At 37.4% G+C, this 6,367-nt stretch overlaps 1 protein-coding gene across 1 annotated transcript in view; it reads left to right on the top strand.

Moving 5' to 3' along the window:
- LOC107732274 (synaptotagmin-7-like) overlaps positions 1-6,367 on the top strand; it is a 146,850-nt gene that overhangs the window by 57,045 nt on the left and 83,438 nt on the right. The gene's annotated exons all lie outside the window — the stretch shown is intronic.

The following is a 6,367-nucleotide window of genomic DNA, read 5'->3' as shown; positions in this document are numbered from 1 at the left end:
CTGTCGCCGGCCAACGAGTTGGTGTTATTGCAATGTATGCTTCAGACACGGGTCACGACGAGGCGTTCCCCCATAGCGACCCCTAGAGGACGCAGTGTCTCGTTCCCCTCAGGGAACCATGGTTACATACGTAACCTGAGACGTTTTTCCAGAAGGATTACCAATTGGTAATCCACTAACCGGCTAAACTACCACTAAACCGGCTGCCATGTTTCAAAACCAACTTGATCCTCTTAAACTGCTAATTGATGGGATTCACTCCAACATTTCATTTCTTTTGCTGTGTGTGACCACTGTGTCAATATCTTTAGGACATGAGTTGAATTAGTTCTGTATTTGTGCATCTACCTGACCAGCACAAAATGAGTTTCCTACTTTTCATTAAATCTCTTATTCTTCAGTTAAACTTTCAGGCGAGACCTCAACTTTTTAATTAAATCTGGCATGATTCTGTTGTCTTATTTAGTAAAATAAGGACACTATGGAGAGGGCTGCTTGTGATTGAGCTGTCAGCCTAGATAGTGATGTCAGAGACCAACTGTTTCCTGTTCTGAGCAGGATGACTGCATCTGCCTGTGATTTGACCGAACACTGTGTTTTCAGATGCTGTTTTTCTCCAACTGGGTCTCACAGCACCACATCAATCCTCTAAACATAAACTAGAGCGTCTTCACAAATCTAGGCCTCTGAGGCGAGTCGTGTAGGATATCCAACATGTTTTTTTCACAATGGCTGATTTTACTGTGGTGTTTCTTCAATGGACTGTGGGCGCTATTATGTACCTAGGGTTGATTTTTATGAATTTTTAAATATATATTTTTTTATTAATTAATTAATTTATTATAAAAGTAATGTTAAAACTGTCTCTTAAAACTTTTTTTTAACCACGGCTTAATTTTTTTAAGACTTTTAATAGGTTTAGGTTTACCCTTTTCCCAGGCCTAGACTTTCAGTCTTAAATTATGAAAATCCACCCTACAAATATAAAAAAAAAAAAAAAAAAATAAAGTAAATTTTAATGATCTCACAATTCTGACTTTTTTTTCTCACCATTCTAAGTTTATATCTCGCATTTATCGGTTTTTGTCAGATTGTTTTTCACTCAAAAGTTAGTGTGCAGAATTGTGAGATATAAACTTGCAATTCTGAGAAAAAAGTCAAAATTCTGAGATATAAACTTGGAATTCTGACTTTACATCTTGCAGTTGAATTTTTTTATATCTCAATTCTTTTGTTTCCGCCACGGAATGAAAATTAAAAAGGGTAATTATGCCTTTTTCATCTTGACCTTTTTTACTCCCAACTGTAAGTTTGTGAGCAATTCCTACAATTTTATTTATTTATTTATTTTTAGAATTGAGAGTTTTTTTATGTGTAGAGAATATGAAAATCAACAAAAAATATCAGAAATATTAAGGAATATTTTATTTTTTGTGTGTCATTTAAAACTAAGCTGTAATTTTGTCAATTTATGCATATTTTTGCAAAATATGAGAGTATTATTGAATTTAAAATTTTTTCTTTTTTGTTTACTATACATAAAATGTTCATCTTCTATACATAAAATGTTCTATACATAAAATGTTTTACTATACTTACAATGTTCATTATAAAGAAAAAGAAGTTGGCCGTTTTGTTCCAAAACTTTTTAATGTCATTTCCACCACAGGAAGTGGAAACGGTTTCAAAATAATTACAAAAAAATTAAAAACACTCCTGTGATGCATATTGGTAACTAGTTAAGTCTACAATGTTTATTTTCTAAAAGTGCGCTTAAAGGAATGGTTAACCCAAAAATGAAAATTCTGTCATTATTTACTCACCTTCCACAAACAGTTGACGGCAGCCACTGACTTCCACAGTTTGGGGAAAAAGTATAACGGAAATCAATGGCATACCGCCAACTGTCTGGTTACCAATTTTCTTCAAAATATCTTCTTTTGTCTTCAACAGAAGAAAGAAACTCATACAGGTTTGGAACAAGTGGAAAGTAGGCAAATGATGATAGAATTAAATTTTTTGTTGAACTATCCCTTTAAGCTGAATAAACACATGTGTTTGTTTGCCAGCTCAACAGATCATTCCTAAATAGCATTACCAGCAGCTTCTTCTTCTTCCTGCTGAACGTCCGTATCTCTCCTTCCATATCTATTGCTTTTCTCTCCCTCTGCTCCATCGTTCCACTCGTCCCCACAGGGCAGGACAGTAGGCCGGCAGTTGTTTATCTATTGTCCTTCATCTTTATGGCTTTATCAGGGAACAACAGAGCGAGACAGAGTGAGAGATAGAGAGAGAAATTACAGGAGTAGATTATGGCAAATTGTTAAATGAATAGAGTATTGCGCTGAGAGGAAGAGTGAAGGGACGGATAAAAAGATGGACACGGGCAACAAGCAAACACAGGGGAGAGATGAAAGACAGAGAGAGTGAGTCTACAGCGGATGACCATGAGACGAACCCGAGCGTTTATGAATATGACAGAAGAGAGGCCATCTGACCTTTAAGCCTTCATTAATCACTGCGCTAATGGGCAAACTGATTACGAAAGGAGCGTTCACACTCACAGCGATTTAGAGACATAACCACCACAAGTCATTCATTTGCAGTGAGAGTCAGTGAGAGTCAGAGATTTTCAGCGACACAGACCGCAGGCAATGCCACGGAGTTAAGCAGAATTTAACTTTATGCTTATATGCGATGTGAACTGCCTGTCAGTCTATCTGTTCGTTCCGTTCCGTCTATCTATCTATCTGTCTATCTATCCATCTGTCTGTCTGTAGGTCTGCCTGTCTATATATCTATTTATCTGTTTACCGTCTGTTTTCAATCTCTCCATCTGCCTGTCTATCTTTTTATCTGTCTGTCCATCTGTTTTCTATCCGTCTGTCTGTCTGTCTGTCTATTTATCTGTCTATCCATCTATTTTCTGTATTTTTGTCTGTCTATTCATCCATCCATTTGTCTGTCTGTCTGTCTGTCTACCTATCTATATGTCTATCCATCTGTTTTCTGTCTGTCTGTCTATTCATCCATCCATCCATCTGTCTGTCTGTCAGTATGTCTACCTATCGATCTATTTATTTGTCTATCCATCTATTTTTCTGTCTGTCTATTCATGTATCCATCTGTCTGTTCGTCCTTCCATCTGTCTGTCTGTCGATCCATCTATTTTCTGTCTTTTTGTCTGTCTGTCTGTCTATTCATCCATCCATCTGTCTGTCTGTCTGTCTACCTATCTATCTGTCTATCCATCTATTTTCTGTCTGTCTATTCATGCATCCGTCCGTCTGCTCGTCCTTCCATCTGTCTGTCTGTCTGTCTATCCGTCTGTTTTCTGTCTGTCTATCCGTCTGTTTTCTGTCTGTTTATCCGTCTGTTTTCTGTATGTCTGTCTGTCTATTCATCCATCCATCCGTCTGTCTGTCTGTCTGTCTGTTTATCTGTCTATCTATTTTCTGTCTTTTTGTCTGTCTATTCATCCATCCATCTGTCTGTCTGTCTGTCTACCTGTCTATCTACTTATCTGTCTATCCGTCTATTTTCTGTCTGTCTGTCTGTCTATTCATCCATCCATCCGTCTGTTTGTCTGTCTGTCTGTCTATTTATCTGTCTATCCATCTATTTTCTGTCTTTTTGTTTGTCTGTCTATTCATCCATTCATCCATCTGTCTGTCTGTCAGTCTGTCTACCTATATATCTATTTATCTGTCTATCCATCTGTTTTCTCTCTGTCTGTCTGTGTATTCATCCATCCATCCATCTATCTATCTATCTATCTATCTATCTATCTATCTATGTCTATCCATCTATTTTCTGTCTGTCTGTCTATTCATGCATCCATCCGTCCGCCCATACGTTTCGCTCTCTCTCTCTCTCTCTCTCTCTCTCTCTCTCTCTCTTTATCTATCTATCTATCTATCTATCCATCGGTCTGTCTGTCTGTCTGTCTATCTATCTATCTATCTGTCTGTCTGTCTGTCTTTTTATCTATCTATTTGTTTATCCATTCATCCATGTTGATACTGTTAGCAGTTGATTCATCACATGGTAAAAGGAGGTCAGGTCGAGCGCATTGCAATGTGGGATACAGTATTACTCCCAGTGTGCTCTGATGTATATTATTCATATGTGTGTTACATGCACACTGCTTGAGTATCCATACTACAAAAAAGAGTAGCATTCTACAATAACATACTGAACACAGCCCTGTTTAGATAATTCACTTTAGCGAATCGGTTTGTCATCACTCATTAGTGTTTACCAAAGTCTGCACACAGTATTGCATGTCTTTCTTTGTTGTTACATTTAGTTTCATACAGCTGCTTCTCCATCATGTTTTGGATTTGGGTATTGCTAACTCTTATGAAAAGCGTGACTGCAGTTTGACTGTAGCTGAAGTGCTTTAAATCACGAGTAGCTTGTCATCCATCTGTCTGTCTGTCAGTCTGTCTACCTATATATCTATTTATCTGTCTATCCATCTGTTTTCTCTCTGTCTGTCTGTGTATTCATCCATCCATCCATCCATCCATCTATCTATCTATCTATCTATCTATCTATCTATCTATGTCTATCCATCTATTTTCTGTCTGTCTGTCTATTCATGCATCCATCCGTCCGCCCATACGTTTCGCTCTCTCTCTCTCTCTCTCTCTCTCTCTCTCTCTCTCTTTATCTATCTATCTATCTATCTATCCATCGGTCTGTCTGTCTGTCTGTCTATCTATCTATCTATCTGTCTGTCTGTCTGTCTTTTTATCTATCTATTTGTTTATCCATTCATCCATGTTGATACTGTTAGCAGTTGATTCATCACATGGTAAAAGGAGGTCAGGTCGAGCGCATTGCAATGTGGGATACAGTATTACTCCCAGTGTGCTCTGATGTATATTATTCATATGTGTGTTACATGCACACTGCTTGAGTATCCATACTACAAAAAAGAGTAGCATTCTACAATAACATACTGAACACAGCCCTGTTTAGATAATTCACTTTAGCGAATCGGTTTGTCATCACTCATTAGTGTTTACCAAAGTCTGCACACAGTATTGCATGTCTTTCTTTGTTGTTACATTTAGTTTCATACAGCTGCTTCTCCATCATGTTTTGGATTTGGGTATTGCTAACTCTTATGAAAAGCGTGACTGCAGTTTGACTGTAGCTGAAGTGCTTTAAATCACGAGTAGCTTGTGGAGTGACGAGTAGCTTCCCCAACACTGATCAGCAGAAGGACAAAAGCACATAATGAAAGCTTTTCATAAGCGTGACATAGTAGAGAAGATATGACACATAGAGTTAGCGCCTTTTGTATGTGATGACGGGTGCGATTGTTTCCGTTTAATAGTCTGATCATCTCACAAATTAGTTTTAAGCCTCAGCTGACATTTTCAGTGAGTCGTCTGGGAAGTAGAGAGAGAGAGAGAGACTAAGGTTTTCAGTTTCTCAGGTCATGCAATATATCTCTCTCTTTAGGCCGAGGCTAAAGCTTTTTATCTACACTAAAGCACACTGTGTGTATGTGTGAAGCCGCCCGCTCTGTTTGCCTGCTACTGGACATTTGATCCCGTATTACTGGATGAAGAAAATGGCAGAAGAAAGAATGGGTGCCGCTGACCCACACCCACATGTGACCCGTATACCGCTGTCCTCGCACTGACCGATGGAGGAAATGTGTAGAGAGACACCGAGATCATTCTGGACCGGTTAAAGGGCTTGTGTCATAAGAAATCAACTTTTCCTTGATCTTTTGAGAGCATACTATAACTTAAAGAACTTAAAACTTTCTTCCCAAAACTTAATTTTTTTCCTGTGATAACAGCCATATATTGTACAATAGTTTCCGGGAATTAGTTATTAAGAATTATAATAAATGTTATCATCATGAAATCTAATTTAAATAAGGATGAGAATCACATTTGCATCCAATTGATAATTAATCTACATGAAACTAAACCCAAATGCCAGACTGTAGCAATAAACTGCTTAAATCATTTGGATTCAGTCAGTGACCAATCAGGAAGTGCTGCTTGTGTGACTGTCTTCAATGGAAAAAAAGAAAGAAAGAAAGACAGAAAGAAAGGTTGGTACAATGCCATAAAAAATATTTTAGAAGTTGTAAATCAGGGGTGCTCACACTTTTTTTGTGTGGGGATCTACTTTTCAAATGAGAAACTCACCGAGATCTACCAAGTGAAAAATAAATAAATAAATAATAAAATAATTTTAAAATAAATAAATAAAAAAGCTTGTTCAATTTTTAGTACCCCCATTGAACTGGGCCTGCATTTACCTAAAGCAGTGGTTACCTTTTTTATTTATTTATTTATTTATTTATTTAGTCATTTAGCAGACGCTTTTATCCAAA

Source organism: Sinocyclocheilus rhinocerous, unplaced genomic scaffold (genome assembly GCF_001515625.1).
Source record: "Sinocyclocheilus rhinocerous isolate Xijiao unplaced genomic scaffold, SAMN03320098_v1.1 scaffold38, whole genome shotgun sequence".
NCBI lineage: Eukaryota > Metazoa > Chordata > Actinopteri > Cypriniformes > Cyprinidae > Sinocyclocheilus > Sinocyclocheilus rhinocerous.
This window is presented reverse-complemented; position numbering and strand designations above follow the sequence as displayed.